Source organism: Pseudorasbora parva, chromosome 21 (assembly GCF_024679245.1).
Source record: "Pseudorasbora parva isolate DD20220531a chromosome 21, ASM2467924v1, whole genome shotgun sequence".
Taxonomy (NCBI): domain Eukaryota; kingdom Metazoa; phylum Chordata; class Actinopteri; order Cypriniformes; family Gobionidae; genus Pseudorasbora; species Pseudorasbora parva.
The window spans coordinates 26290254-26313542 of NC_090192.1; the positions used below are offsets into that span (position 1 = coordinate 26290254).

General features: G+C 38.2%; 1 long non-coding RNA gene across 1 annotated transcript; it reads left to right on the forward strand.

The window, feature by feature from the left end:
- The first annotated feature begins 9290 nt into the window (after window positions 1-9290).
- On the forward strand, window positions 9291-19581 carry LOC137055426 (uncharacterized). Its single transcript, XR_010900008.1, has 3 exons — window positions 9291-9605; window positions 10064-10150; window positions 19387-19581. It is a non-coding gene; the product is annotated as an uncharacterized lncRNA (long non-coding RNA).
- Window positions 19582-23289: the final 3708 nt, after the last annotated feature.

Sequence of the window (23289 nt, forward strand, 5' to 3'; positions counted from 1 at the left end):
GGACAATCCTACTAAACTGAAATAACTTTTTAATTGTACCTGTAATAAAATCAGCAACGTTCTCTGTTGCCAACATACACACTTCCGTCACTTTTTTTTAATCACTTTAATTTACACTGCAAAAAACCCAAATAACTTTTACATGTTTTTCTTTAAACAACCAAAAACTTTTGGATTTTAATCTTTATTTAAAAACTAAATAAATAAATAAATATAAAAAGAAAATAATACTTTTATTTAGCAAGTATGCATTACATTGATAATATATATATATATATATATATATATTCTAAGTAAATGCTCTTTTAAATGTTCTATTCATCAAAGAAGCCTGAAAAAAACTCCCTATTTCCACAAAAATATTTATTACCTTGATGACTGGGGCGGCAGTGGCTCAGTGGTTCATGTAGGTTGTCTACAAACTGAAAGGTTGGTGGTTCGATCCCCGATTCCACCTGACCAAGTGTCGAAGTGTCCTTGAGCAAGACACCTAACCCCAGCTGCTCCTGACGAGCTGGATGGCGCCTTACATGGCTGACATCGCCGTCGGTGTATGAATGGGTGAATGTGAGGCAAGATGTAAAGCGCTTTGGATGGCCATAGGGTCTGTTAAAAGCGCTATATAAATGCAGTCTATTTACCATTTACCATAACCAATGTTACTTGAGCATCAAACCAGCATGTTTTCAGATTTAAAATTCAGCATTGCAATCACATAAATAAATTACATTTTAAAATATATTCAAATAGAAAAGTTATGTTAAATACTTTTCTACAATATTGCTGTTTTTAATTCATTTTGATCAAAATGATGCGCTTAAGAGTTTTTTTTTACTTTACAAAATATTGGTGACCCCAAACTTTTGAACAGTGTATAGTGTAGAGCACTGTATAGGTAGATATTTTAATGATAGATGCTATTATGCCAAGTGTAAATAGATTCTATTTACACTATTTTTTAACATTTTCTTAGCGATAGATGATATTTACACTAAGTGCAAATAGCTGTAATTTACTAAGTGAAATAGCATACTAAGTGAAAATAGGGATATATTCTTTTTACACCATATACAAGTAGTTCTTTGCAATATCTGTAAATAGTAATTAGATGCTATTTATACTTTATTTTGACTTTCTATTTGCATCTCAGTATTGTTGGAAGGATACAATAATAACATAGAGTGTAAATAATAGCACTAGCCAACCATGCACGATTTTCACTTGGTGTAAATAGACACTCCGCATTTGGCTTGTGGTTATTAAAGGTGCACGATGTACATTATAGCGGCATCTAGCGGTGAGGTTGTGAATTGCAACCACCCACGGCTCACCCCTTCGTTTCGAAGCATAGAGAAGCTGTCCAACGCAGAACAAATATGTCGTCTGAGTGAGCAGAGAGTGACTAGTGCTCTATAGCAGTTTGTCCGTTTGTAGAATCATGAAAAACAAAATAAGGATCTGAATGTTGTTAAAACGATCCGTCACTGTGTTGACATGGACCCAAGTAAGGCAGGGGAAGCCTCTGGGATTATGAAAAGATTAAAAAGTGGAATCACAAGATGGCAGGTGCATGTTTCAAATCATGTCACATCCAGAGTGCTAGTATATTTCCAGTGACTTTATAATGCTTTATCCTTATTTATGTTAATCTATAAGCACCCTAAATTGAATATACAGGCAAAACAACAATAACTTTTACAGTATACATCAAATGGAGCTGCTAAAGAGCTTTCTTTTTATATCATAGGCTAGATTAGAGGACAGTAACATCAAAACCTACCATCCTGGGATGCAATTTTGGCCTCAATCCGGCTGTAATTTCACACATCACAAAAAAGAGTGCATAGGTGCTCAGGGAGCCCCTTCTGTGGAATAGCTGGCAAATCAAATGGCCCAGACGTTCTTATTTGTCACCTCAGCAACTGTGAGCGTGTAACCATGGGTGACCTCAGAGAGCTGCACAGGACCTTTTAATTGCCTTTGTGGCTGGCTATGTATTTCATGTGGGGGTGACAGAAGTGGGAGAAAGGGATATCTATAGTATTTATGGCTACTGTGTATCTTACGATCCCCAAAATTCAAACTATATTGCTAATTTCAATACTGTCTTGAAAGACACCTCACGGGTCTGGAAGAGATTCAGCACAGTATGCTTGTAAGACCGCCCCTCACACTGGGGGATGCAATGTGTTTATCGTTTAACCGCAGTTGTCAGGAGGCGGCGATCTCTCTAGCCAGCACTATTTTCCACAGGCTCATAAAGCTGCCACTGGGACTGAGATGAGAAAGCGTCCTGGGGAGTGGGATTGTTGGGAACCGAACAGTGTCCCAGGGCAAGATAGCGTGGGTCATAAATCTATACCCCGACTCAAAAGGTTTGCTGCATGGGGAGAACACTGCAGTGCAGTTTTACTCATTGAAGGATGAAGAAAACACCCTGAAACAACCAATGCTGAACTTTAAAGATGGGGTTAGTGGCTTTAATGAGCTCACCATTAATCTCATTAGATTAATGCACTTTGTTTGACAGTGCATCCAAAATACACAATCAAGTGTTTATTTTATTACATTTTACATACCTTTAAAGGTTGTTTTCTCAAAATTAGTTTTTTCTCTTTCATGCACCGAGGTAGAAATCCCCTCTTCAGTAATACATACACCAAACTTTCCGGTTTTATTCCATCTACATTCTGAAGGTTTTTACACACTCTCAGAACCCTTTAAAAAGGTTCTGATATCAATATGTACCTTTGAGGTAATAATATGCACTCTTTAGGTACAAAGGTGTACTACTGTCCCAGTGACAGCTTTTGTACCTTTTTTTCTTCGTGCAGATGGGTTTGTTCATTTAACATTTTTCTGATTTATATAGCATTTCATTAAAAAAAACATGGTACAAATGTATTATTTTTCTGCTGACTATTTTCTGATTTTACCCATTTATGTAAATCAGTGCATCTTTCATAACATTTGTTATACAAATCTACTATCTAAATGCAATGATTAATCAACTGAATGTATGTATCTATTAGTTAAAGTGTGAACTGTCACCTGCAGTGTCTTAAAAATTAGTGCCTGCAGTGCCTTAAAATGTCTGATTTCTGTTTTGTTGGTAAAATACCTAGTAAATGCTATTAAGGCTCACATATGCAACATGGTTTTGTAAGTGTGATTCATTAGGCGAAAGGCCCCTGTAGAATTATTGCCTTACATAAATACAAAAATGCTTGTTTGTGCCAAAAGTACAACAGTGGGCCTCAGAGTCCACAAAACACACCACATTAATGTTGCAACATAAACCTTAACATCTAAAATAATCACTAAGATTTGCTCCTGTGATCAACAAATAAGGATTGGTTTGATATCACACAAATGCTTTGATCATTTTAAAGGGATAGTTCATATATAATTCCCTTTGGTTAACAACATTCTTCAAAATATATTTTGTGTTGAGCAGAAGAAAGAAGGAAAAAACCTGGAACAACATGAGGGTGAGTGAATGAAGACAGAATTGTATTTTTGTGTAAACTATCCTTTTAAAAATGCATAGTGTTGGTGTATACTCTTTGTGTCTGCATTACTTTAAAATCCTGGACATGCTAATCCTACTGGAAAGGCGTCTGGTAATGGCAGTGTGGTTCACGAGTAGGAAAAACAGTTTTTATGTGTTTATCAACAGTCTTTTCTCTGAGGTCTAGTGATCCTGTACCAGGATTATCCCAGTATCCCATCTGGCCAGCAGCTCTTGAGGATTAATGCAGCAGCATCTGATCCACTGTTAAACTCAACAGCTGATTTATGTATTGCAGTGTTGTGATTGCTAAGAGTGATTGAGAATTGATCTTCCTCTCTTTCTGTACATTGAAAATCCCAGATCTTTTAGGATCTTGAAAAATTAGGATTAAGAAATTAAATGTTGCGCGTCCAGGGTGGTCCAGAGCAGATTTTATAAGCATGCTGAACCAGTATGTCTCCTCTGCAAGATAAGGTCAGTGAGTTTTACTTTCATTAAGTTAATGTACCAGGCTCAATTTTGACGACGACAACACATAAAATGTGGACTTTCTGAGTCAGCATGTCTGAAGCTTCAGGCAACTCCATTATTGCCTAGTGCTTTAAACATCTCAAAGTGAATACTAATATATGTACCGTAATTCAGCTCTGCTTATTTTTGACAAAAAGAGTAAATATTCCAATCTGAACATTCATATCAATGTTATGGCAGAAAACCAAGTTTTATTTAGAACCAGTTCTATTTAAAAGAAACTGGAACCGAAATCTTTTCAGTTCCGTTTCTCTATGAGCCTTTTTTTTTTTTTAAGTGAATTATAAACATAGAGTCTGATTTCCAAAAAAATACTCTTATGAGTCTGTACTGGCATTCTCCAGTGTCCAAACTAATGAATTTCATAAGCTGGTTCTTTTAGTAAATTCAAAATGTATTTATATAAATTCAGTATTATATAAATACACACCCATGCATGTATACATTTCACAAGAAAAAGATAAAAATAGACAAATTATATTTTTATATCATGTAAATTATATAAATATATGCAGTACATGAATGAGTGTGTTTTCAAATATGTGACCCTGGACCATACAGTGCATCCGGAAAGTATTCACAGCGCTTTTTCCACATTTTATGTCATGTCACAGCCTTATTCCAAAATGGATTGAATTTATTATTTTTTCCCCCTTAATTCTACAAACAATTCCCCACAATGAAAACATAAAACAAGTTTGTTTGAAATATCTGAAAATGTATTAAAAATGAAAAACATCAAGTATTCACAGCCTTTGCTCAATACTTTATTGAAGCACCTTTGGCACCAATTACAGCTTCAGGTCTTTTAAGTTTGATGCTACAAGCTTGGCACATCTATTTTTGGTCAGTTTCTCGCATTCTTCTTTGCAGGACCTCCATCAGGTTGGATGGGGAGCCTCAGTGCACAGTCATTTTCAGATCTCTGCAAAGATGTTCGATCAGGTTCAAGTCTGGGCTCTAGCTGGGTCACTCAAGGACATTCATAGTGTTGTCTCGTAGCCACTCCTTTGTTTTCTTGTCTGTGTGCTTAGGGTCGTTGTCCTGTTGGAAGATAAAATTTCACCCCAGACTGAGGTCCAGAGTGCTCTTGCAGGTTTTCATCAAGGATGTCTCTGTACAGTGCTACATTCATTTTTCCCTCAATCCTGACTAGTCTCCCAGTTCCTGCTGCACAAAAATATCCCCACAGCATGATGCTGCCACCACCATTCTTTATGGTAGGGATGGTATTGGCCAGGTGATTAGTGGTGCCTGGTTTCTTCCAGACATGACACTTGCCATTCAGGCCAAAAAGTTCCATTTTTGTTTCATCAGACCAGAGAATTTTGTTTCTCATGATCTGAGAGTCCTTCAGGTGCCTTTTGGCCAGCTCCAGAAGGGCTGTCATGCGTCGTCTGGCTGCTCTAGTGTACAGGCCTGATAGTGCTGCAGAGATGGTTGTTCTTCTGGAAGATTCTCCATGCTCCACAATGAAATGCTGGAGCTCTGTCAGAGTGACCATTGGGTTCTTGGTCACCTCCCTGAATAAGGCCCTTCTCCTCCGATTGCTCAGGTTGTTTGGGCAGCCAGCTTTAGGAAGAGTCCTGGTGGTTCCAAACTTCTTTCATTTACTGATGATTGATGCCACTGTGCTCATCGGGCTCTTCAACGCAGAATTTTTCTGTACCTTTCCCCAGATCTGTGCCTCGAAACATTTCTGTCTCATTGGTCTACAGACAATTCCTTGGACTTCATGGGTTGGTTTTTGCTCTTACAGTGAGACCCTATATAGACAGGTATGTGCCTTTCCAAATCATGTCTAATCAACTGAATGTACCACAGGTGAACTCCAATCAAATTATAGAAAAATCTCAGGGACGGTAAGGGGAAACAGGAGCACCTGAACTCAATTTTCAGTTTTATGGCAAAGGCTGTGAATACTTATGTACGTTATTATGTTATTTTTAATACATTTGCAAAGATTTCTAACCATCTTCTTTCACATATCCATTATGGGGTATTGTTTTTAGAATTATGAAAAAAAAATAATGCATTTAATCCATTTTGGAATAAGACTTAAACATAACAAAATGTGGAAAAAGTGAAGGAATGTAAATACTTTGTGGATGCACTGTAAGTCGCACGGGTATATTTGTAGCAATAGCCATACCCATTGTATGGGTCAAAATAATACATTTTTCTTTTATGCCCAAAAGCATTAGGATATTAAGTAAAGATCATATTCTATGAAGATATTTTGTAAATGTCCTATTGTAAATATATCAAAAATGTATTATTAGTACTAATATGCATTGCTAATATGCATTGCGATTTTCTCAATATTGTCCTATCCTAACAAACAGTACATTTAACTTATTTATTCAGCTTTCAGATGATGTCTAAATCTCAATTTCAAAAAATTGACCCTCATATATAATGTAAACTCAAACTTTTATTTAGAATTTCATTTTATTTTCGATTTGACAGCACTACTAAAATCCCAATCTGCAAAACTAAATCTATTTAGGCATCTGTGCTCTTCTGTATATTACATTTGATTGCACAAATGATCTAAGCACTTTTCAATGTTATAATTTGCAAAATGGTTTAAGCATGTTTGCAGATGCAGCTAAATTCATGTGGGGTTTTTTTGGGTAGTACAAAACTATTACTTCTCAGCAGATCCAAATCTCTAATCAGATCACTCCATCAATAACCTGCCTACCCACACTCGGGGCTCTTCTCTCACCACCCACTGTTTGTTTTCTGATAGTAAAGCAGTTTTTAGTGCGGGTGGGTGATCTCTCACTCCCCTTCACTGCCTCTGGCAGAATGCACTCTGGTGCTGACTCCTTTGTTGTACAGCAGGACACCCTCTTGCTCCAACATTCCATCTAACAACTTGTTTAGCAAGCAGGTCTTGCAGGCAAACTATAGTATTCTAGATACAGTATTGTAATGCCATTATCGCCCAACCAGCCATGGAGAATAGAGTGGGGTCATGGTGTGAGAGAAAAAAAATGCACGTGTGAAGTGAAGCCCACGTGAGTGTGGAAGCTCATGTAGTAAACGACTCACTTGGTAACAAAAGAGGTCCTCTTCAATTGAGCACATTGCAGTGAACATCTCTGAAATCTCATCAGTATGTATATATAAAAAAAAGATAGTTGTGGCACGTGTAAAAAACAAAACAAAACAATATTCATTGATTTATAAATTCTTCATTTTAATAATATTTTAAGATTGTGGTCAAATACTGTAAAAATTGTTTTTATTAATCACATTATTGGGACAAAGTGTTAGCTGTCACATACTGTATATAGCCTAGTGGTTGTTAAGTGAATAATGCATGACGAGGCACAAACTAGCGCTTTTTGATTTTCTTATTTTGTGTAAATCCACTTTATTTTGTCCCACATTAATTTCACACGTCTAGTACAATGATGTGATTTTTTTTCATTAATACGATGTATACTTTTTTTCTTGATTTATCCTGAAAGAATGGAAGTGAAATGTGACAACATTCCCCATAGGTGGGGTACATTGTAACATGTGAGGGGCACAATGTAACATTAACATATGAAAGTTTAAAATATCACCTGATATAATAAAAAAAACATATAGTCAATAAAATACATTTTTTAAATAAAATAATTATGTTTTTATCATCACAAGATCATTCAGAATCATCAAAAATATATAAACTGTTGTTTAGTTTGACAACAAACACACTGCAAAACAAGCTATGCAGCATAGTTAAAAATAGAATAATAATGAATTATTTCTGAACATTGACTCATGGCTTCTCAAAAGAATTCATAAAAGTATAGAATAGCGTAGTTCTAATAGGGGCTGATTGTAACGCAGTGTTTCAACACACCCAACTTTAAACCCAGGTCGTGTCTTCTGCTGGTTAGAGTAAAAAAAAACAACTCAACTGTTAAATGACAGATATAAGATTAAAATAATAACAAATTTGTCTTATTTTAAATAAACACAAAAAACTGAGACGAAAAATATTCTTAAGAAATGTACTTTTGCTATGGTTAAATAAATGTTCAGTAAAAAAAAAATTCTCTAAATAATGTTGATATGGCAGCTAGTAAATACACTGAATTTCCTATTCCTGGCATGTGTGGAAAGTTTGAAACCATGTGCGTTACAACTAACCCCAAGTTAGGTTGTGCCTCGCTCTCCCATACATTCACCATGTTGCCATGTCACGTGACCTACCAGCATCAGTTGCATAACGTCACTTACAAATCTTGTCCTATTGCCTCATGAGACAGTAAAGTGTCCAATGATCTCGCCAGATAGAAGTAGGTCATCCAGGTGCTTTTTGCCTAGCCTACTATTTTATGAGCACTGTAAATTCAGGCTTCTTTTATCAAAAACAGTTTTTTGCCTGTAGGAACCCTCTAAAAATGCTGAGTTGTTTTAACCTAAATTTGGGTCACATACGGACAAACCCAACTGCTGGGTTAAAAATTTAACCCAGTGCGACTGAGGTTGCCATTTAGGATACATCCATAGTGACATCGCTAACAACTGGCCTGGCCTGGGTCCATTTTAAGGGGGATAGTTTTGATAATGTTGTCATCTGTACAAATAAAAAAAACGTTTTTAGTCCATTGTTGTGGTGTAAATGTATCCTGAAGGGAACACTGGAAACAGAAATACAAGATCCACAACACAATGAAACTAAACAGATTTCTGACAGATAGCATTATTTTCTGTTGTTAGTAATGTTATTGATTTAATATGATTAATTATTAAATCAATAATAAGTCATATTAAATATGTCACTAATTGAAAACTGTTTTATTCATTAATCAGCTGTAAACCATTTTAACCAGGCTTCTAAAGTTGTCTAAAGCGTCCCTTCTAAATGTCATTCTTGCCAGTGCAAACACACAGTTGTTCATCAAATTGTGATGCAATATTTGGTTTTTTCAGCACATGTTTTGTTACTTGATCTGAATACTTTCATCTGCTAAAAGAACAGAGACAGCATGTGTAAATAACGAAATTAAAACATTTCCTAAGACTTATGTGCAAACGTATATGAGGTCCACAACACAAATCTTTCATTGAAGTAAACAATAATTTTGCTCTTTTTCCTAGAACTGGACTTTTTACGGCACTCACCCCCTTTATTTTAGAAAACAATTGCCCTATTTAAGAAGCCATTCTCCCCTAACGCGTGGCAGGGAAAATAGTCTTCATGCTGGCAGCTGGCAGGCGCTGCAGGTGAGAGTTCAGGTAGCTGTTAATCATGCGCTGTGTGTGGGTCAGCTTTGAGCCCAGGGCTGGGAGCCAAGCACCGTTCCTCTCATGATTGTTGAGAGGAACCCATGCAAAGCAGATCGGGTATTCACTCAGCCCCCAAATGGACACCTCTATAAAGATGCTTTTGTTTTTCCCTGTTGCTACCCGGTCCATCACAAGCTTTCCCGGGCAATTATTTTCTGGCTTGTGCTCGCTCGGTTGATTATTTTCTGAACCCATTGTTCCAGAGCGGTCATCAGCTCGAGTTCAGGAAGGTGAACGGACATAGTTCTATTCCACTCTTCCAAAAGTGAGTGTATTCGTTGCTGTAAAGATAACCTTAAAGGGACAGTTCACCCAAAAAAGAAAATTCTGTAATCATTTGGAATATAAAAGGAACCATAGAGGAAGCTATTTGGAAGACTGTTCGTAACGAAGCAGATCTCGCCACCCCCCATTGACTACTATAGTAGGGAAAAATACTATGGTAGTCAATAGCTGCTGAGATCTGCTTCAAACATTCTTCCAAATATCTTCCTTTATGTACAGCAGAACAAAGAAATTCATACAGGTTTGGAACAAGGGTGAGTAATGATGACATGCATTTTTGGGTGAACTATCCCTTTAAATGCCCAATGAAAATGCTCAATTTACATGTGATCCATGAATTATGATAGACAGCTAAATGGCATCAAAAATTGTTGGAGATTTCTAAAAAGCATGCAGTCAGAGATGACAACATTACTTTTCCATTGCCTCATGCGTTAGAACTGAGGACCAGCCAGACTCCTTGCTGTTACTGCTTAATACCATGTTTGGGGACAAACTCACTCATCTTCTTGGAAATAACAGCAAGTAAGTAACCGGCGTTTGCATAAACATCAGTAGGGTTTGTTTGCAGAGGATCAGAATGTTTAAAGTTTAACCACGAGAAACGAAACACGGATAGCCTGACAAGCCAGACCCACATCAAGATGTTTGGTCTGGAAACTCACCATTGACAGGCCACCCATTTAACTCCAAGTCTTCCAGAGTCACGGTCAAAGCCGATTCGTTCTGCAGTTTCTGTGTTTACTAGAAGCCCGCAAGCGCAACTCGGCCGTCATTATGTTAAGCCCTGCCCACCGACTCTATACACGATGTGATTGGCCCGACCAGAGTTTGGCGTTTACAGCTCAAGGTGGAGATCCACTTGTCCGTGCAACACTTCTGTCACGCCGCGCTCCACTTTATTCCTATGGGTGACGTCAAGCGACCTAAACGCGCCCGCATAGCATTCCAGGAAGGCAGCGCTGCATTTGAACCGATATGAACGCACAAATGATGGGAAGCGTCACAACATCACGCTTCAGTTGTGTCGCAAAAGTGGATCTCCACAATCAGACGTGTATTAAGAGTTGCTAGACGACACTCGCGGCAGATTAGATTTGCTGCCGCTAGGGTGCGTCTAGATTTCTAGGCTAACACACGGATGCATTCTCACTAAACTTCTTCATACTTAAGATTAGGGTCCAATTCTCACTATTAACTAAATATTAACTACAACTTTTGCCTCAATAAACTTCTAATTACTAGCCTAGAAATCTAGACCGCCCTAACGGCAGCAAATCTAATCTACCCGCGAGTGTCGTCTAGCAACTCTCAATACACGTCTGAGCTGTATACGCCAAACTCTGGTCGGGCCAATCACATCGTGTATAGAGTTGGTGGGCGGGGCTTAACATAATGACGGCCGAGTTGCTTGCGTGCTTCTAGTAAACACTGAAACTGGCGAACGGCGGTCTTTCGAATCAGCTTTGACCGTGACTCTGGAAGACTTGGAGTTAAAGGGATACTTCACTGCCTTTTCATATTAAACTATGTTATTCCCTTAACTAAAACGAGTTGATACATACCTCTCTCGTCTCAGTGCTTGCACTTAATCTCTCTGACGTGCAGTGACGATCTGATAGCATTTAGCTTAGCCCACTAAGCCTAGTTCATTCACTATGGAACCAAACAGAGATCAAGTTAGAAGTACCAAACACCTCCACGTTTTCCCTATTTAAATACAGTTACACGAGTAGTTGAACGATCAAGTATGGTGACAAAATAAAACGTGGCGCGTTTCTAATCGGATTTAAAAGGAGAACTATAATGTATGGCGGAATAGCACTTCTGAGAGTACTTCGGCTCGGCGCAGTAAAAAGTCCCGGCCGAAACATCTTCCCTCACATCTCCCTATTGACAGAAATAAGAGAGTGAGGGAGAGGTGTGAGGAAAGATGTTTCAGCACGGCATGATATAATCTATCAACGAGCTCCGCTTCACCTTCTATGCTCTGGTTGGTTGTAGCGCTATCCTATCGCGTGCAGAGGGAGTTTGAAAGACAACCATTTATCCCGCCCCTCGGATTGAGCTGTCAATGGTGAGTTTCCAGACCAAACATCTTGATGTGGGTCTGGCTTGTCAGGCTACCTAATTACTGCATATTAATAGTTGTTAGGTAGTAAGGTAGTTTAAGTGTAGGTATTGGTAGGCTGTAGAAAATGGGGGGGGGGGGGGTTAGAACATTAAAGGATGCAGAAAATGGTCATGCAGTATAAGGCATTAATATGCACTTCATAAGCAGACAGCCAATATCATAGTAATATGCTAATAATCAACTAGTTAATAGTAAGAATTGGACCTAAAATATTAATCCTAATATTGTATTAGTCTCCCTTTTACTGCCAAAACAGCCCGACCCGTCGAAGATGTTAGCAGTAGATTCTTTAAAGCCCTGTAAGTTGCGAGGTGGGGCCTCCGCTGATCAGACTTTGTTCATAACATCCCACAGATGCTCGATTGGATTGAGAGCTGGGCAATTAGAGGCCAAGTCAATGTCTCAAACTCATTGCTCCTCAAACCATTCCTGAACCATTTTTGCCTTGTGGCAGGGTGCATTATCCTGATAAAAGAAGCCACAGCTACCAAGGAATACTGATTTCATGAAAGGGTGTATGTGTTCTGCAACAATGTGTTAGGTGGTACATGTCAAAGTAACATCCACACGGATGGCAAGACCCAAGGTTTCCCAGCATTGCGTAAAGCATCACACTGCCTCTATGCACCCCTATACCCAACAAACTGTGATGCACTGTGTATTCTGACACCAGAGCCAGGATTAAAGGAACTGTATGTAAGAAATGTATTTCAATTAATCATAAAATGGCCCTCATATGTTACTAGACATTAAGAAATCATGTTCATTTCAAATACTTATATCACTGACAACAGTAGTCCGGCCAGGATATTGTCATTTAAAAGTTGTTGTTGCAGCCCTCAACTGATGTTGATGTTGTCATGTTGTGTTTTGGCCTGAAGCGCCACCTTCCACCTATCAACCAATCACAAAGTCCGTAGTGTTTGGGCATCCGGGTTGCCAGCTCTGCTCTAGTTACCACAGCTGCAGATCTATAGACGTTTCTGCTGGATCCTGCAGCCTATCTGGTGACCTATCTGGTTACACACTCTAGTCATTTGAAAGTTACTTCATAGCAATTTTTGGCCACAATCTTATATACACTTCCTTTAATTTCTTGAGCAATTTGAGCTATAGCCCGTCTCTTTGATCGGAACACATGGGCCAGCCTTCGCTCCCCACGTGCATCAATGAGCCTTGGCCGCCCATGACTCTGTCGCCGGTTCACTACTGTTCCTTCCTTGGATCACTTTAGATAGATACCACTGACCACTACAGACAGGAACAGCCCACAAGAGCTGCAGTTTTGGAGATGCTCTGACCCAGTTGTCTAGCCATAACAAGTGGGCCCTTGTCAAACTCAAATCCTTACGCTTGATCATTTTTCCTGTTTCTAACACATCACCTTTGAAGACAAAATCTTCACTTGCTGCCTAATATATCCCACCCACTAACAGGTGCTGTGATAAAGAGAGATAATCAGTGTTATTCACTTCACCTGTCAGTGATCATAATGTTATGCCTGATCGTTGTATAACATTACAGAAAATACTTTTATATATATGGCCCCGTCACCAAATTTTACCATCAATATCGTCTTGAACTCTAAAAACAGGCTTGCATTTGACATTTCTGTGGTCTTATTTAAGAGCGGGTGGCTAAGCAATTCAAGACTATTCTCAATTATGTGAAAACAGAGGTCAAGAGCTACAGTTAATCTACCATAGCACAATGGCTACGAGGAGAACAGAGTAAATGATGCAAATAACAGGATAAGCTAATGGTTTGCTGTACTTAGAGTGGCTAATTGCTAATACAAACAGCAAAAGCTTTAATTCTGCTCAACTGTTTGCAGTATAAATAAATGAGAAGTTTAATTTGTGCCCAGTGTCCAGTTTCAAACATGCAATTTAAAAGAAGCTGCATTTTAGCACATGTTTATTCACAGTAAAAGCAGAACCAATGATTGTTAAAGTTATATAAAGTGATTGCTTGTAGTTTCATATGAATTATTCAGTGGACACTGAAACGTGTAGGATTGCAAAGCAAGACAAAGTAAATATACTCAACACATTCAAAAATACTCAAGAACAAAAAGGTTCTTTATTGGAATCAATGGTTTCATGAAGAACTTTTAAAATCCCTTTCCATTGTACAAAAGTTCCTTCTTTTGTGGAAATATCACACACACACACACACACACACAGTCAGAAAAAAAGGTACATTGCTGTCACTGGGGCGGTACCCTAAGGTACAAAACTGAAAAGGTGCTACTATATACCTTTAAGGTACTAATACACACTCTTAAAGTACTGATATGTACCTTTTAAGGTTCTAATATGTAACATTTAGGGGTAAGTAAAGTACAAAGATGTGTCTTTTCACTTTTGTACCTTAGGGTACCGCCCCAGTGACAGCAATGTACCTTTTTTTCTGAGTGCACACACACGTTTAATTTAAGAACTGTTCACTGAAAAGTTCCTATGTAAATAATTAGGCGTAATTAGGTGCCAATTCTAAGTATACTAAATATAGTAAATATACTAAGTATACTACATTTCCATTCTATGTGGCCATAATATTTCCCACAGTTATCATGCAACGTAAACGTAAAAGTAATATGCAATATTATGAGAGGAATGGCTTCCGCGTCACACAGTTCCCACTTTGAGATATGTGGGTCAGCGCTAATGTATGAAGCACCTGAGCTAATTGGTGCAGCACAGAACCTGAAAAACCCTGTAATCACAGAGAAAAAAAATCAAGACTTTCAAAGTACAATCAGGTCATGCCATCCATTCAAATGCATGTTACTTCAAAAGAGTAAGTATACGTGTGATGGTCTGCACAGATGGACATCAAACACAAAGACTATATGTGATGCTGACTACATGACGGGAGCTTGATAGCTCGCAATTTCGAGGCAGCAGTCGAGGGGAACAGAGCTGTCAGAGAGGTGATTTTAAAGGACGATAGGGACTGTGAGGAGTTATGGGTGTAAATAGCGCAGTTGCATGGCACAGAAGAGGAGAAGAGAAAGCAAATGTATGATACAAATCAGCAACACCGGAGCTTGCAGCTCTGCTCCCCAGGCAGATTCACACACTACTGCATTGCAGAGGAAAAAAAGGGTGGTGGTGTAGGGGGCTGGTAACACACACACACACACACACACACACACACACACACACACACACACACACACACACACACACACACACACACACACACACACACACACACACACACACACACACACACACACACACACACACACACACACACACACACACACACACAAACTCTCAAAAGCTTCCCTCACTTTTTTTCTCAGCGATCAGCAACATTTTTTTCTTATGCTGAATTATTTAAAGAGTCAAGGATGGTGTTTTTTTTTAAATAAAGAGATCTATGTGCATTTACTTACCTGTATAATGACTGGATGAAATTACACTTAGAGGCTAGAACTGATCTATATAATACCAGGCTCTCATCTGCATGCAAATGCAAATCAGTGCATACATTTAAGCCCATGCATATAAACTCTCCTAACACCTTGACATTGCTGTGGATCTGTAACCTCTACTGTCCACCTGTCTCAATAGCTGAAGTCTGACCCTGATCTGTCCTCTGGAACCCACTGTGGAGCACAGAGTAAGGCTAACCGCTGTTAGAATCCATGCCAGCGCCTAGTTTGGCAGCAAAGTTTTTCTGTCCTCACTTGATCCTCCATTGCAAGGTTAAGCAATCACATGTGGGAGGAGATACGCCCTAAATAGACAGTGGTAATCTAGTTGATAAAACCTCTCTATTTCCTCTAACTTCCTTTAAGTAGAAAGATACACTAAGTTGTAATGAGACAACCTTGTACTTCTGAAGTATTGTATGAAATTAAAAAACTACACATGCATAATATTTTTCTGGTGTTGCATCATAATGTGAGGGCGGCCAGTTGGCCTACAGGAAGAGGTGGTGTTGTACTGTGTAGGGTGGAATAATCAGAAATATTACAAACATGCTATCTATCTGTTCAGGTCCATGAATCTGAATGGTTGAGCAGAGTTCCAAAAAGCGCAGATATACAGTAAACAGTACTAATTTTTACTGTTTTCATCACAATGTCTTTGTTGTGTTTCAGACTGACTGTTAGTCTGTGTATTAGTGGTGACTTTCAGCAAGTTATTGATTCGCTGAATTATTAATTTAACTGATTTGTTCAAAAAATGCTAAAACATTCGGGAACTAATGCATCTGAATATGCCTACTTCCCTTCTAAATAGAAAGCAAAAAAACGACTTAAAAAGAGCAGTCTGTCAGAATTCATAGTATTCATAAAAAAGATGAAAATTTGCCAGGTGACTAAGATTCCTTAGTGTTCAATTAATGGACACTTTACTATCCCATTAGGCTACGGGAGAGGATTTGTGAATCTCAGTGAAGCAACAGAACTTAAAGGGTTACTTCAGCCATTTAGCATATGGCTTTGTATCAGTAAATAATCCGGTAGTATATTCGAATAATCGTGCTTCTCTCCCCCCACCCGGAGCGGTGTGGAGCAAAGTGAGTGTTTTTTAACTTTTCAAATGAATTACTATGAAAGTTAAGCTTCCATAGGCATGAACTGAACACGCGCGGTGAATGTATGCCACGGCCGTGCTTACCTCAACTCTCGTGATACTATTTAAACGCATTTATGTGTGATCGGGTTGCTCGTGATGAATGTAATCTGACCCCTGTTGCGTTTATGTCGTGACACTTGTTTGGCTCACTCACATTATATTGAACAGACACGTTACGTTTTTAGTAGTGTCTGTTCTATAACAGAACTAAATTATTTTATAAAAATGAACACAACGATAGGGGCATTACAGCAATGGGCAAGTGATCCAGTGAGTACACATGGTCTCACTCCTAACTCGTCAACATTGTCACATTTTAACGCACAGGGTACTCCTTTAGCATAATTTTACGACGAGCAGGGTGATTTATTCATTTCAATGAGAAACATTTGGCGGCATACACAGACACGCTGGGCATATCATCATAATGAAATCATTTAAAAAATCATTATGAAATTATATATTGGGTTATGATTTTGCCATTACGACATGGAGTATATTTTTATTTACATTTATTTACGCTAGTTAGACATGTGCTAACATTTAACCCAACTCCATCCAATCCCCAAACCTACTAATTTGTGTATTATATGATATAAAACACAACAGGTAGATACGACTGCATGCAAAATTTATTCAAAAAGTACAAATATTCCAAGTGTTCCAAGGACAAAACGATTGATTTGTGTGAAGAAAATCCCCAAAAACGATCAGCGTCTCCAATTTTATTTAAGTTTTATATTGTTGAGAAGTGGGTAGGTTTAGGGTAGGAGTTGGGTTAGTTGCTCCAAAATATAAAAGTAGCCTATAAATATTCATAAAATCAATTAAATTAAATGCATCTTGTACTTTAATTAAAGGCGTCTTGATCTGACGCATTAGGCAAACAATTGAAATGATTGGAGCAGCACCCTGCGCGTTAAAAAATGACGCTAAAGGGGTATCCCGTAAAAAGTAGCAGAGGGGTCCTGACCAAGCGTCAATATAATGACAAGTTGGGAGTGAGACCGTGTTGATCCAGTAGCAGTGGCTTTGGGAGTGGCCTAGTAGGGCAGGAAAGCAAGTGCATTCTGAGAGTTGTTGTCCTTCATCCACATGAGCTAAAAATAATTTTTTTGTATTTTCTCAGTCAAATGACAACAACATGGCAGATGTACACCTAGATTTCATTAATTGTACACATTATAAGAACATAGTTTTTAACGCTGTTAAATGTATCACGTACCAGTAAGATCTCTTTGAGTGAGTCACTCAATCATTCATTGATTCAATTTTATATCAAAAACACTGGCCCATTTATGATTCCAGTAACTATATTTATTAATGAACCATTCATTCCCTCAACCGATTTGTTCAAAAACACTGACTCATTCAAGAACAAAACACCACTACTGTTTTTGCTGTGACTTTGTTTGGAGCTATCTTTCTTGACTTGAGCAAAACAGACAAACCAGCACTATTGTGTCTAAAATGTGAGTTCACAGTCACACCAAGGACAATAACTAAATGATAACGATACAGATATCATTCTAAATTTAAAACAATAAAGTTCACACCACAACTATAATGATAATGGCACAAAAGAACGATATTGTTGGAATCAAGCTGATGAGCAATAAAAACATTGACAGCCATTCAGAATCCATTCTGCTCTTAGGAACTCCAGCATTTAAAGCAGCAGACGACACAACTGCAGCGCATACTTATAAAAAACTGAAAGTTATTATACATTGGTGTGGACACTAATATAGTTATCGTTATAGTTATCATATTGACGTGAACAGGCCTTTACTCAATATCAACTCCTTGTTTACAGAACCGTTGTACAAAAGCAATATTATGCAATCATGATGCATTTTTGTTATTCCAGTAACATCTCCTAAATGGCCTAAGTCAGATTAGTTCTAACATGTTTTCTAATTAGCAATGGTATACAAAATCCATGACATAAAGAAGTATAGGATATAGGATATATAGATAGAAATCACTATAACCTGAAAGTTAAAGCAGGACATTTCCCCTGTTTGTTAAACTCCTCCCTAAGCAACAACGAAAGATAAATCACGCACACATAAACTCTCTTTTCTCTCCAGCACATGCGGATACACTCATAAGCATCTCGCTTAAGTGGAGCTCGTGTTACCACATAAGCATGCATGTGCGGGGGCTGAGGCCGTGGAGAGGCGTCAGTGCACTGCCTCCAGCTGACAGCTCCCTTCTGCCTGAGATCAAGGCCAGCTGAGTGCAGTGTCATTCATTCTCATACAAAAACATGAAACATGTGGCATGTGCTTCTCAGAACTAGGCTTCAACTAATTTGCCCAGTAACAGTTGCAATGTGCAGTAGAAGGGGTGAGCAGTGAGAAGAAGGGATAGTAGAAGGAGGAGGAGGAAGCCACTAGAAAAACAATCCAGCAATAGCTAAAGATAGATCTGAGCTTCCAGGCACGCTAAGGCCTGGCACACTCAAGGTTAGAGCATGCACTGGGCCACGCAAACACAAATGCACAGGCAGATAGGAGCACAGACGAGATAGAGCGGATAGACATAATATAAGAATTGCTTTTGCATACTTGAAATTTTACATGGCCTTCAACATTCAGAGCAGTGTCATTTTAGTATCATTACAGCTTTTTTTATTACTTTAAATTTAGTTCAAGTTTTAGTGAATTTAGTTTTTGTCATTTAAAAAATATATGTATATTGTTTTGATTACTTTTATTTAAAATGTAGTTTATTACATCAAGCTAACTGAAAATAAGAAATGTTGCTGTAATTTTTTTTCTCCCTTTTTAAAATAAAAATTGATATTATTTTTTATTGCAAGTATTTTTTATTTTACGTCAAGTAATGTACATTTTTTATGGTTTAGTTTGAGTTATAAACCTGTTTCCGAGAAATGAATAATGCATGGAGATCTCTCTCCTATATGACTAATGTAAAAATCAATATGTTTGGCCTTTGTGGAATGATTTGGAACGAAAATGACTGAAAGTATGAATTTAATTTACATTTCATTTTCATTTTAGGCTTGTCCGACTTCAGCGGCTGACTTGACGCAGTGCATGCTGATAGAAATTTGGTCCGACTTGAGACAGTGCTGACGCCACAAGCTCTAATGACGACACATCTGTTCCACGAACGGCCAGATTCACCGCATGACTACGATACATCTGTTTTTAACAGTAACAGTAGTTCATAAGGTTCTATTTTGTCATGTTTCTCAAAATATCCCTCCATCCATCTTCAACCGTTTATCCACTGGCGGGTCATGGGGGCAGCAGATCTAGCCCTTTCCCGAGCAACATTAACTAGCTCTGACTGGGGGATCTCGAGATGTTCCCAGACCAGTGTGGAGATAATCTCTTTACCTAGTCCTGGGTCTTCCCTGAGGCCTCCTCCCAGTTGGACGTGCCTGGAACACCTACGTAGGGAGACAACACAGAGGCATCCTTACTAGATGCCCAAACCTCCTCAACTAGCTCCTTTTGTCACAAATAAAGATAGCAGTACACCCATTTCCGCACGGATTGCTGAACTTCTCACCCTATCTCAAAGGAGATGCCAGCCACCCTCCTGAGAAAAGCCATTTTATCCTCTTGTACCCGTGATCTAGGTCTTTTGGTCATGACCCAGCCTTGATGACCATAGGTAAGGGTACAAATGAAAATTGACCAGTAGAGCGAGAGCTTTGCCTTCTGGCTCACAAAGGCAGTTCATAAAGTACTGCATGTGTCTCTGAAACGTCTGTGTGTTTGACAAATATTGCATTTAATTAAATTAATTTGTGATAAAGTATGCAAACACAGTGTGGGCGTCACTATGGGAAGCAGAAAGTGTCCTCAGTTTTAAAGCGTTAGTTCACCCAAAAATGAAAATTCTGTCATTAATTACTTACCCTAATGTCGTTCGACACCCGTAAGACCGTCGTTCATCTTTGGAACACAAATGAAGATATTTTAGTTAGACAGGCTTTCATTGACACCAATGTCATTTCCTTTCTCAAGAAAAAAGTCCATCTCCCTACAGTGGCTCTACAATCATTTTATGAAGTGACGAGAATATTTTTTGTGCGTGAGCAAAAAAACTAAATAATGACATATATAGTGACGGGCCGATTTCAAAACAAAGTTTAGAACGGTTATGAATCAGCGTATCGATTCATGATTAGGATCGTGTCGAACTGCCAAACCGCTGAAATCACATGACATTGGCAATCCGAATCATGAATCAATACACGTTCGAAACTTCGTTTTGAAATCGGCCCATCACTATATAAGTCGTTATTTCATAAAATTATTGTAGAGCCACTGTAGTGAGATGGGCTTTGTAACGACTTCTTTAGTGCCTTTTATGGGTCTTGAGAAAGGAAATGACATTGGTGTCAATGTCTGAGCCATCGGATTTCAACAAAAATATCTTCATTCGTGTTTCAAAGATGAACAGAGGTCTTGCGGGTGTCGAACGACATGAGAGTAAATATTCTGTAATTATTTACTCACCCGTATGTCGCTCCAAACCTGTATGACTTTCCTTCTTCTGTGGAAAACACAAACTAGGGCTTTTTTGGTCAATACAATGAAAGTTAATGCTTTTAGTGCATCAGGTAAGTGTAAAGAACATCTGCTCAGCACTCAGACGGACTGTCACGTGTGCAGTACTTACGCCAAGCTGTGGTTTTGCACAGGCCCATCATACTGTTTAAAGAGGGAAGAAATTATGAGAAACACCACATTACTCCAGGTCCATTTTGGGTAGCATTTTCACAGGGCTTGGCTTTGGCGACATAACACACTACATTTGCAAAAGCTTTAGATAGAATTGAACTTGTGCTGAACTCCCATGAATAAGACCTTTTAAATCCAGAGTAATAGTTCAAGGGTCCTGAGTTATTTTATTTTTTTATTGTTGTGTCCAGCCAACAAAGCCTAGTAATCTTTCCACTGAGACACACTAAGCCATTCTGAGACGTTTGGCCAAGGTAATATGGTCTTGCCCCTTTGGCTAACCTAATAAAGCCTAACCTCTTTCCGACAGGCCTATTACACCAGTCTAGCCTTGTTCTTAGGTGTGACATCCTGTGTTCTGTGTTCTTTCAGAAGTGTGTCGCAGTCTGAAGATTGTAGCTCTTTTAAACCCTTTTATTTAAAGCAACAAAATCCAGGCTCTAGATCTTTCCTCTTACACTGCAGCAAGATATTTTCTGAAACATACTATTTGGTGTCTAATTACAGCTTACAAGTATTTAACTCGCATCAGATTATTGTAGTCTCATTTTAACCGTTGTGCTCACAAGGACTGAATCTTCATGTGACAGAACAGTCATTAATTTGGATTCAAAGATACAATTTACAAAACGGAAAAAAAGTCCTCTCAGAGAATGAAAACAAGTGCAGCCTTCAGGCAGTGTTCAGGGCCGGTTACACACTGAACTCATGATGTGGAAAACAGTGCTCTACTGAGTACTGACTGTTTCATGGCACGGATGATGAGAGGAACAGAGACATCACAACACTTCTACAGAATCTTTTCGTTTGTTTGTTTTCACTAATTGCTGTGTTCAACAAAACTGCTATTGTATTAATTTTATTTCGGTATGGCATGTTTTTTTTTTGAACTAATTACTATACACAAAAGACGCCTGAATATCAGTATTTTGATAAAAGGACATCTGTTATTAGGGGTGCAAGGAGGTTTAGATAAACTTTCCTGTATGAAGATTTGGTTTGTGGTGGCATCGTATTTCTAACTTACAAAAATGCGGCAGAGGAGATTTCTACTGCAAACGAACCTATTTATGATCCCTATAGCAATGAGGGATCTCCCTTGAAAGGACACCACTGCACCAAGTTATATCAGCATTGTGTTGACAATTTTGGATTTTTTTGAAACCCAATAGATACCTGGTATCTGTTGTCCAAATATATTTAGTTTAAATAAACATGTTTAAATCTCCTATGTAAGCTGTTTAACATACATTACACATGATACTGAATAATACAATAATAATGACTCCCTAAACTATAGTAGTAATATCATTTTTTTTTACTTATTTTGTGCAAAGTACTGTATACCATGAAAAAACAACAATACATATAAATGTAGAAATAATGTAGAAAAAAATGAGAACATATAAAATATACACTACTGTTCAAAAGTTTGGGGTAGGTATGATTTTAAAATGTTTTTTGCAAGTCTCTTTATTCTCACCATGGCTGCACTTTCTGTGAAATATTATTATAATTGATAATATTTGAATAACAAATTAATGATTGTTTTCTATTTAACATATATTTTAATTTTCAGCATCATTCTTCACACGATCCTTCAGAAAGAAATCATAAATCACTATATAACTGAAGAACAAACGACCCAGTGTGTGAGATATTTAGGATGTGCAGAGTCTGTGTGCGCTGTCCTGTTTTTTAGGTTAGAAATAAACGTCCCGCTGTTAGTTATGCACCAGTGGAACAGGAGGTATACGCAGGGGGTTCAAAGAAAGTGCAGATCAGCACAGATTTAAATTACAAATGTAGCCACATAAACTGGGACACACAAAATCTTCTAAAAGGGGTTTAAAAAAATATGGCATGGTCAAACATTAATCGGTAAAGGCTTAATATGTTTCTGTTATTCAAAATGTGTGGTGTTTATTAAAAAACAACCTCTCCAATCTCAAAATTGAATGAATCTTGTCTAACCCTAACATATAATCCTCAGGTCTAATGCAGACAACTGAACAACCAGACCGGATGACCTCATCTCAATGACAAACACGAGTATCATGACCTCACTGCTCAAGAGTTAGATTCATGCGGCCATTATACAGCCACCCACAACAAGCTGACAATTGTCAAGGAGGTCTGTCTCGGTGTCTCTGAAACTCTCTTGGTGTATCACCTTTGCAAAGTCAGGCTCTGTTCCTTGCTGTC